Source organism: Ornithorhynchus anatinus, chromosome 12 (assembly GCF_004115215.2).
Source record: "Ornithorhynchus anatinus isolate Pmale09 chromosome 12, mOrnAna1.pri.v4, whole genome shotgun sequence".
Lineage (NCBI taxonomy): Eukaryota > Metazoa > Chordata > Mammalia > Monotremata > Ornithorhynchidae > Ornithorhynchus > Ornithorhynchus anatinus.
In genome coordinates, this window is record NC_041739.1 from 23,916,857 (window position 1) to 23,927,973 (window position 11,117).

Here is an 11,117-nt window from a genome sequence, read left to right on the forward strand (position 1 = left end):
TCTTATGCCATCGAGTCGTTTCCGACCCATAGTGACATCACGGACACATCTCTCCCATCTGCAATTGTTCTGGTAGTGGATCCATAGAGTTTTCTTGGTAAAAATACGGAATTGGTTTACCATTGCCATCTTCCGCGCAGTAAACTCGAGTCTCCGCCCTCGACTCTCTCCCGTGCCGCTGCTGCCCAGATAGGTGAGTTATGACTTGTAACAAATTGCCTTCCATCACTAGCCACTGCCCAAGCTAGGAATGGAATGGTTAGGCCTCTGCTTGACTCTCCCTCCTGTAGCCGAGACTAGTAGAGTACTAGAAACTCTCCAGGTGTGACCCTGACAGGGGTATATAATCTCACCAACTTTGAAATCCCTCTATCTCACCGCAACCTCGTCACCCGCCTTCTGTCCCACACATCTCCTCCCTGCATATCTGTCCTGTTCTATCCTTGGAGACAAGAATCATCTCTTGAATGTTGCATCCTACCTTCCTTTATGTTGTTAACAGATACCCTATATTTTAGAGTCACATTTAATAATTGTAATATTAACTGTGTTGTCCACTAAGTGCTCAGTATGTGGCAAGCACTGTACTTACCTCTGGGGTCGATACAAGATGATCAGGTTGGGCACAGTCCCTGTTCCATACAGGGCTCACAGTTGAAGCAAGTGTTGTCTAAAGACAGAGCTGGGGCCTAGAATAAGTGGGATGAGCAACTGGAACAGTTGATATTATTCTGAAAATCCCACAATCAGTCCCTGAAAGTCCACAATCAATCCCTGTAGGAAAAAGAGTTTATATGGTGAATCCTTTCTCTTCCTAAAAGGAATTTGCCAAAAATGTAGTGAATGGCAAATAATTACCATAGAAATGATTTTTGTGAAGCTTCTGAGTTTCAAAAATTCCATCCATTATTCCTTGCAGACACGTATCACATTGGTTTAAGTGAAGAGGGCAAGATGTAGGTCCAGGAGGTAAAGAAGAGAAGTAAGTACAAGTCCAGTTGGGTCAGTAATGAAATTGTTTGAAAGCATGTACGTTAGACTCATTAGCCAAATCTCAAAACAGCAAGCCTGAGGCTTTTTTAGGGTATTTTTTAAAATGGTGTTTAAGTGCTTACTATGTGCCAAGCATGTTTCAAGCATTGGAGTAGATACAAGCTTATCAATTTGCACAAAGTCCCTGTATCACACAAGGCTCACAATCTTAATCACCAGTTTACAGATGAATAATAATAATAATGTTGGTATTTGTTAAGCGCTTACTATGTGCCGAGCACTGTTCTAAGCGCTGGGGTAGACAAAGGGGAATCAGGTTGTCCCACGTGGGGCTCACAGTCTTAATCCCCATTTTACAGATGAGGGAACTGAGGCACAGAGAAGTTAAGTGACTTGCCCACAGTCACACAGCCGACAAGTGGCAGAGCTGGGATTTGAACTCATGAGCCCTGACTCCAAAGCCCGTGCTCTTTCCACTGAGCCACGCTGCGAAGTCACTTAAGTAACTTGTTCAAGGTCACACAGCAGATAAGTGTAGAAACTGGGATTAGAACCCAGGTCTTCTGACTCCTAGGCCCATGCTTTTTCCACTGGATCATGCTGCTTTAGTTTTAATGTAGTTTAGCTGATACATAACATTTCTCTAGAGTGACTTTCTGGGCTAAAGTCACAGTTTTGAGGCTGCTGTAACTTTAGAGTTTCTCCCCCACTTTCTGAGAGAACTTCTGCTCCATCAGCTGTGTTTTCTGTATTCACTCAGCTCAAATTACCACATGTACAAAATTCAGCTGCCAGATTGGTGACCTGCCTAGGGTCCTGGGAACATACCACCCTCATCCTAATCTCTCTTCATTAGTTGCTTGTACCATTTCCTTTTGAACTTCATGTGTCTTCTCCCTGCTTTGTTGAATAAGTTCCTTTCCTTTCTCTCCTTCTAACCCTAACCACCTCATGCTTTTTATCTGTTTTTCTAACTGAAGTTTATGAGTTGCCCCCACTATGGGAAACCTAAGCCCAGGCGCCCTGTAAACATTGATGAACAGGGCTTCACAGAGCTGTGTCTCTTTGGATAGTTCGGGCTTGACCTCATCACATGCTTTTTAAACAAGACACACTTTTGGCGTCTTAGAAATCAAGCACATTGTCTCTTCTTTTCAGATCTCAGGGGTGTGAATTACATTCAAAGTGCAGGACGAAAGAAAGGCATCTTCTATCCTACAAAGAAATGAATGTTCCCCCATGCATATAACCACCTTGCCAATTCTTTATGTAAGAAGCTTTTCTTAAACCGCTGCACTAATTACAACCCAATAAATGACATTGTTTCTATAGTTCAACAGCCAAGGGGCAATAGCTCTCTCCCCATCCTTCCAGTCTGTCAAATACAAATAGGTTTTAAGAAAGAACAATTCCCACAGTGAATCATTTCAGATATTCTCTGGCTCCTACTCTCTGACTTGATGTGTAAAATACTGGAAAGCTGAATCTTGAAGGCGCACATATGGAGTTAGTTAAATCCAGCATCTGGCAAGTCCAAACCACTGGAGCCTCATGCTCTCATAGATTTATAATGAAGGTGGCATGTGAACTTTACTTTGTGGTTCTAGTCATTCATTTCTATTGTACTTTCCACTCCACTGACTGCCTTTATATGTGGATTCGTGTATTGACATTTCATGTGTGTCAAAACCCCATGCATTAACTCCTATGTATGATGGACAGCCTAGCCTAAAATTCAGTAGAATTTAATTAATATATACATGCAATTACGTACACATAAGTATATATGTATGTGATCAGTAGTCTGCTTCAATGTCTGGAATTTTCAAAGGATTTAAATAATCCAGAAAATAGCTTTCTTTGAAAAATGTCTAATTTCATTGAATTACATAATATTTATGCCATGAATTTCTTTAGATCTAGACACTTAGAGGGAATGTCTGACATACTTCTATATGAATTTCAAAGCTTTCTTTTAAGCTGAGCAGGCAATGCAGAATGAGTCTAAAAGACTGCAGCTTTGAAAAGTCAAGAAAAGGTCAGGGAGTTGTTGATGTGCAGAGAGTGAAAGGGGAAAAGGAAATAAGTTCCAATTTCAAAAGGAAGTTGGACACAGTTACTACAGGGAATAAGCAGAAATACCCAAACATTATTTTACAGCCAACTTCCCATGTCTTCAGGTCTGCATTGTATATCATATGTGCTTTATACAGAACTTCCCATGTGATTCAGTTTGCTGAGGCTCCAACAGAAACAGGAGGAAGGTTTCGGGGTACTTTTATAGTTTTTGAGGATGCCCAGAGCTGTGAAAGCCTTGTCAAATTTGTCCAATTTACCTTGCAAAAGTTTCCTTTGAGATTTTCTTAAGGGCCACGTTCTGGTACAAGAAAAAGTTTGGAGGGCCACACGTGTTTATTTACACATGTCTTCCTCAGGCTTGTAGATAAGTTTTGGAAAATGGTTTGCTCCACCAGATTATTTTTTTTGCACATCTAATTTGCATAAGCCTACACACTCAGTGCTCCCTTCCACCTCATTTCAATTCTCAAGTAGGGTTCCTCCTGAGAACCATATAAGGTTTCTTAAATGGGATCCTAGAAAGTTCAGAGATTGGTTTAAGTTGGGCATGTTACTTCATTTCTCTTTGCATCAGTTTCCTTATCTGTAAAATGGGATTCAAATAATTGATCTCTCTCCTACTTAGCCTGGGAGCTCTATGTGGAATAGAGACTGTATCCTATCTGAGTTGATTGATCTACTGTATCTGCCTTTACACTTAGTATAGTGCTTGGAACATAGTAAGTTCTTAAGAAATACCGCAAATATTGCAATTAAACAAAGCAGTAAACCAGACAATTTACTCTCATTGTCCTGAGGTGAAATATTTGCTGCAACACATTTTAATGGAAGGCTTTGCAAAAGACTCAGATACTGGCATAGGAACTGGGTCAAACCATAAAGGGGTTATGGCTGGGTTTGAGGTAAAATTCCCTTTGCTCAATTTGGTACATGTTTCAGCAGGAAAATGACTGATAGAGAAGGGAGAAAAAGAGTGCAAGCCAGTATAACCATAATTCTTTTGGGCAGATTCTTGGGCAGGAAAAGCTTCAGGAGATATAGAGATTCTAGACTGCTTAATCCTTGTTTACCTTACCTAGAGAATAGGATTAATTAATTAGTAGAAGGCAGGAACCAGAAAAGCAGCATGGGCTAGTGGATAAAGCATGGGCCTGGGAGTCAGAGGACCTGGGTTCTATTCCTGACTCTGCCACTTTTCTGCTGTGTGACCTTGGTTGGCAAGTCACTTCACTTCTGCGTGCATCTGTTCTCTCATTTGTGAAACGGGGATTAAGACCGGAAGCTCCATATTCAACCTGATTAACTTGCATCTACTCCAGTACTTAGTACACTGCCGGGGTCATAGTAAGCACTTAACAAATGCGATTAAAAAAAAGCCATGTTTTACTCTATTTGTGAAGCTTTCTTCACCAGCCACTAGAGTGTTCAATAACAATAGGCACTAGAATGATAACTTTGAGACAAATACCTTAGCAGCCAGCTTCACTTTCCACTCAATCAGTCATATTTATTATTTACTCTGTGCAGAGCACTGTTCTATGCTCTTGGGAGTGTGCAATAGAGGAATTAGATCAGTAACTGCATTCAGAGATTTTACACTCTAATAGGGGACAGACATTAAGATGAACTGTAGGTTGGGGGAGAAACCAGTTCAAACAATATGTATACAAATGTGGGAACGGAGTGCAGGCCAAAATACTTAGGCGGGTCGGGATTAAAATAACTCTGTGACACCTCTCCGATCTGTTCCAGGAAAGTGCAAGTCATCCAACAGACCCCCAAGAAGATTTCCAAACTGCTTTCTCTGTGAGTGCCAGCTGACTGTGGCTTCTTTGACAATAGTGAAAAAGGCAGTCAGATATTAAATGTCACTCTTTGCACCTGGCTTCTAAAATCTGCTCATTAAAAATCTTCCATACAGATAGAAGAGTCTTCAGAGCCTGGACCATGTCTGACAAAGGATCACGGTCTTCAACCGGTTTCTTCTCTGTCAGAGATGGTCCAGGCTGTGAAGACTCTTCTATCTGTATGGCTGTTGGCTCACTCCAAAGTCAATTGGCAATCATCTCAGCTGTAGCCAGTATGCACAAATGAATCACCCAGCTGAGACCTGAAGACTTCAAGAGACAAACCACAGCCATTAAGAGGAAAAAAAATACTTCCTCTCAGAAGCCCTTGTTGGGATTAGAGGTTGGAAACTGTATGTTCTGGTTTTATAGGAAGGGATTGCTTTTATTCCAGGTGAGACTACACATTAGAGAAATGAAGATGGTGACTCCTTCAGGATGGATAGTCAATACCTAAAGGTAAGAGAAGTTTCTACTGTTCTAGATATTGAGAAGGGACCTAGAAAAATTCATGTGAGTGATAAAGGTTCTACAAGGGGTTATCAATGGCTTCCAGAAATGTATGTATCACACAGACACGGTGGGAATGTGTCTGTTGTTATATCGTACTCTCCCAGGCACTTAATACTGACCTTTGTACACATTAAGTGCTCAATAAATGTGATTGAATGAATACATTGTGCAGAGAATGTGATGGAAACCAACAGAAGTGGAAGAGCTGTCCTGGGATTCCAACTATGTTTCTGGAATAACAACTGTGAGTGAATGGATATGGCTGCTCAGGAAAGAAGGGAATAAGAGAGGGGAAGTGGTGTTAATAATAGTAATTCATTCAGTCATTTACTGAGCACTTACTGTGTGCAGAGCACTCTACTAAGTGCTTGGCAAAGTCCAACACAAAAAAAGTCATATTCCCTGCCCACAATGTTGATAACGGTATTCAAAGTGCTTATTCTCTGTCGAGCACCTTTCTAAGCACTGGGGAAGGTACAAGTTAATGGCGTTGAACCCAGTCTTTGTCCCTTCTGGGGCTCACATCATTAATCTCCATTGTACAGATGTGGTAATGAACACAGAGAAGTTAAGTGACTTGCACAAAGTCACACAATTGACAAGTGGGGGAACTGAGATGAGAACCCACGTCCTGCTGAATCCCACTGCCTTGGGCATTAAGGGATGCAAGAAACAGTCCTTTTGGCCAACTGCAAATGCTTGGGTTAAAAGGAAGGATGCCCCTAGTAAAGGTGTTTTCCTTGCAGTAGGTCCCACTTACTCTCCCCTCCCCCCCACACCAAACTCCTCAATACTAGCTTCCAGGCCCCCACAGCTATCCCCTCTGGTTTGCTTAGGCAGATTTCTGGAACTTTAAAGTTTCAGAAATGCAGTGAACCCTTTTGGCCGTTTTGCTTTCAGAAATCATTAGTGGGACTGGGTGCTTGCAAAAAACGGGTGTGGATTATTTTAGTCACTGAACTGGACTAAGGAGAAATCTTAATCTAGTTATTTCAGGAATTCAGTCCCACATTCATCCCTGAAATTAGGTTTGGACTTTCAGGAAATCAGGGACTATGATGTGGTAGAGCAATCCCTTTGGATGTCTTGGTGCAAATACTGTTTTCTCCAATATGCACTGGAGGAGGGAATTGAGTATTAGAAACATCTCCCTTTCTCCTTTCTCTCTCTTCCCCTCTTGTTCCTCTGGCCTCCTGTATGGCCACGGGCAGTTCCTTTGAATGCCAGCTGTTAGATGCAAGCCTGCATCAGGAGGCAGCTGTTTAGCCTTTTTTTTCCCCCCAGAAGAGGCCATGAGGAGAGAAAAACTTGCTCCCTGGGGAATCAATTTTTCTTCTCATGTGCCCAATGTCTGAATTGTTGGGATGCAAATACTTTCTTTGTTTTGGACTTCATGGGAAAGCAACCTGGTGTGGGAGTCAGCAGGTCTTGGAGCCCCTGCCGTGAATGATAGGAGCTCTGGGGATAAATTAGGAAAGTGGAAATTAGCCAACACTTTCCCAGTTCAGCCAGTGCTGCCTCCTGCTCTAAGAGGGATTTCTTATATTGATGTAACAAGATGGATTTTCCTCCCTCTCCCCTTCTGCACCACCCTCCTTTTTTCTCCAACCAAGTTCATCTGAGGGTCTGAAGATTGGATGGCCTCCGTACACTGAGTATGGATTCCAGATTCCATGTGGATATTCTTGTTTGATTTTCATTCTCTATGCCACTGGGCTGATGAGTGGGATTGCACAGAGAAGCTCCTATTAATAGCGTTCATGAAAAGATTTGCCTAAAAACCCCAATATGATTGGGTCCCAATTTTCAATTTGATTTTATTCTAAAGGGCATCTCTAAATGTACTGCTTTTAAATATAATCTAAATGAAAACGGACTGCTGCTAACGACTTGAAAAATAATTCCCCAGCCTCTGCGGATGATGGATCTCTAAGGGTTTTAACAAGCAGTTTTGATTATCAATAAGTAGTTATGAAATGGAAAGCATATGTTATAAATAATCTTCTTCTACCCCTTGCATTGTCTGCCTAAATAATCTTTCTTTCTAAAATTAGTGCTATTACCAAAACGAAGTGTTTAAATTATTTTTGGTCCATATGCTATTCCTAACTGCATTAATAACAACCTCCTCATTGTGGGGTTAGTTGATAACACACACAAGGGCATACTTGTGAAACCTGGACTTCATAAATATCATCACATCAGTTTTCTTGAGCAATTCCTTCATGTTACTGTCCAGTGTTGGCTTCAGACTAACCCATGTGAGCCATTGTCTCATGGTGCTGGGTAGCAGGACCTCTTTTCTCTAAGCAGATACTGCTGTCCTTCTCAAAGATGGTCCTACCACTGCTCTTATCAAGGAGGTCGAAGGATGGGAGTGAGTAAATTGGTGTCTCTCAGACCCCTGTTCTTATCCCCTTCCCTGCTGACCTATTATCACACCCTGTCCCTTGCCTGGAACTCCCTTCTCCTTTATAGATGACTGACCACAGCTCTCTTCATCTTCAAAGCCCTTCTAACGTTACCTGATAGTAACTGTGATATTAAGCAATTACTACATAAATACGTCAGGCTTCATAGACATGATAAAAAATAGGCACTCATCAGAACCTAAAGAGAGCCAGAAGGTAAGTAGAAATCTTTACTTTTTAAAATTCAGACTTCTGGTTCTGATGCTAAGAGTGAAAGTTCACTGAAGGCAGGGTTTTTTGTCTACCAATTCTATCCTATTGTCCCAAGTGTTTACTACAGGGCTGTGCACACAGTAAACACTTTAAGAATAATAGTGGCTGGTATTTAGCACTAGGGTAGATAGCTACAAGTAATAGAGGAAGCAGAAATAGAACCTATATTCTCTGACTTCCAGGCCTGTGTGCCCATAGGTCACACTGCTTCCCAAATCTCTTCCGGGAGGCCTTCCCTGAGGACTCAATCTCCCACTTTAAATCACCAAACTGCCACTTCAGCCCTTGTGGGCAACCTAAGGACTTAAGTTACTATGGGCCATTTGGGTTACTATGCCATTTATGTGTATATCCCATGAACTCAACTACTAAGAGTCTGTGGCCCTCACTAGGCTGTAAGCACCTTGAAGGCAAGGATTATGTCTCTGAATTCTCCTTTACTCTCCCAATTGCTTAGAACAATACTTTGCACCCCATAGATGCTCAGCAAATGCTATTGCTTGATAAAAGGAGTGGATATGATGGGGTAGAGAAACTGCTGCAATGTTGTAGTTGATGCTTTTATGCGCTATGTGTACGTGTGCTGTATAACATGGTGATGTCATTTTAAAAGAGAAAGTGAAGCAGTGTGGTCTCTTGGATAGACCACAGGCCTGGGAGTCAGAAAGGCCTGGATTCTAATCCTGACTCTGCCACTTGTCTGCTGTGTGACCTTGAGCAAGTGACTAAATTTCTCTGTGCCTCAATTACCTCATTGGTAAAATGGCAATTAAGACTGTGCCCTGCCTGTAGGACATGGGCAGTGGCTAACCTAATTAGCTTATCTCCCCAGCACATAGTACAGTGCCTGGCACATAGTAAGTACATAACAAATAGCACAAAAAAAGTGGTATGACCAAATGTCTAAACCTGTGCCTTCTGGATCCCCTACTTAAAGAATAGCAAAACTGTAGCAAAACTTTCAGAAAGGCAATTTGTAGTTCTGCTCAACTGCATGCGAGATAGAATGGAGAATAATAGGATATCCAAGCAGCGGTTGTGTGGTGAGATGGAGGCAAAATTTTTGGAGGGAAACAAAATGAAGTAACATCTCATGAAAAGTGGTATCTCAAGGCTGTCAAGATTTTCAGGGCCATATAACACTAGCTATTAAGGGGCCTCTATGCATCAATTCCAGACTCTGTTCTCCTTTGTCCAACTGTCACTACTCTAGCTGTGTTAGTTAATCCCTAGCCAAGGATGAACTGTGGTCCCAGTCTCCTGAGAGAATAAATATTGCAGCAAAAGTAGTAGGTTACTTCTTCACTGGGAAAATCGGGGCCAACAGAATGGCTTGTGCATCTTTCTTGATTAGCATCCCAAGGCACTGTAAAAAGACATAATAATTATTTTGTTCATTATTCTCACTAAAGTACTCCAGAGGACTAGAGACCTTTAACTCAGCCCTTAACACGGAGCCAAGCATCTGCTCTCAAATCAAAAGTTAGGGATTCCGAAGCCTTGGGGCATGGTTAGCTTCAGAATTGATTAATGTAACTCATTCCTCATTATCCTCCTTTGCCCTGACACAGTATTGCAGCTTCTTCAGTTGGTCCAAAAACTTGCCATTAAGATAGCTATTCCTTTTTTTTTAAAAAAACAAAACTGTTTTACTGTAATACCAGGCACTGTATTAAGTCCTGGGGTAAATATATGCTAATCAGGATGCACATTGTCCATGACCCACAGGGACTCAGTCTTAATCCCCATTTTACAGATGAAGTAACTGAGGCACAGAGAAGTTAAGTCCCTTGACCAAGTCACACAGTAAACACGTGGTGGAGCTGGAATTCTGACTCTCCAACTTGTGCTCTATTAGTCCAGGTTGCTTCTCTACTCTTACTGTGTTGACTTGGAGAATGGGGAAGAAAAACCAAACCAATAGATGTTTTTCTCAAATTTAAGGGCATAGGCAGGACCCCTATAGTGTCCTATGTAGTTTCAGGTGCCCATCACTCATAGAACATGTGTAGTGTTACAAGTGAAGAAAGCATGTACACTGACTTAGTCAAAGCAGAAAACTTTGCAGTTCATGACACATTTCACACACAAAAAAAACTTTATGAAGGATGAGCCTGAGTGGAAAAATCAAAACTGTTCCACAGAGCTCAGTTGATCCTGAATTCCAGTTACTTGAAGCTGAACCTAATTGAAACTCAAGCAAGCTGCTGTGTGGGGGTGGTGGGGTGGGAAGGGGAGTGTCTGTGTAGTGAACACCTTTTGGACTCTACTCTGGCAGTAGCTGAAGGGATCAAAAGAGGGAGAGACAAGGAAGACCATGATCCAAGTGGCTCATGTGGATTGGCTGTCTCTGAACAAAATAATGGAAACTTTTCAAGAGACATTTGGGGAGGTTTTTAGTCTGGATCTTTTCAAGATCAAAGAGCTGGGAACATTTGAGGTGCTTATCCAGTCCAAGCCCTTGCCTATCTCCTCTGAAAATCTTACTTAAAAAACAATTGCAGTACTCATAGCTTAGTTTTCAACATCTTTACTGTAGGAAACAGACCATATCTTCAAAACAAAAAAAATTAGGGAGGTCACTCTAAAGAATTTACTCTGCTTTTTAAGAATAATAGTGAAAGAACTGACCAATAGTTTGGTGGTATTTTTATTTAGCAAAAGGTAAATGAATGAAAATAATTGAGTTTGACAGTTTGGTCAGCAAGCCAAATAGAATCTGGAAACTTATGAGTGTGGTGTGGCTTTAATTTACACTGTGGATCTCCGCCATGAAATGCCTGTTTCTTGTTTGCTTCATAAAAGGAAAAGAAATGGTGAAACAAGAACTTTCAAAAGTCTGTAGCTGTAAAGAATGTTCCTTGAAGCTCTCAGTGTAGTTCCTAATGAAGAAAACAATGGCATACTGTGCTAGTTTTCAAAATGAATAGAAGAAAAGGCAACGGAGACTGGGAGGGGGTAGGATCATAGATTCTTCTAGAAGCTTTTTCTGTCCTAGGAA

The 11,117-nt window shown here is 41.5% G+C and overlaps 1 non-coding gene across 1 annotated transcript; it reads right to left on the reverse strand.

Annotated features, from left to right (window-relative positions):
- Positions 1-203: 203 nt before the first annotated feature.
- LOC114815836 lies at positions 204-340 on the reverse strand. The gene has a single exon (XR_003763638.1). It is a non-coding gene; the product is annotated as a small nucleolar RNA SNORA7 (small nucleolar RNA).
- Positions 341-11,117: the final 10,777 nt, after the last annotated feature.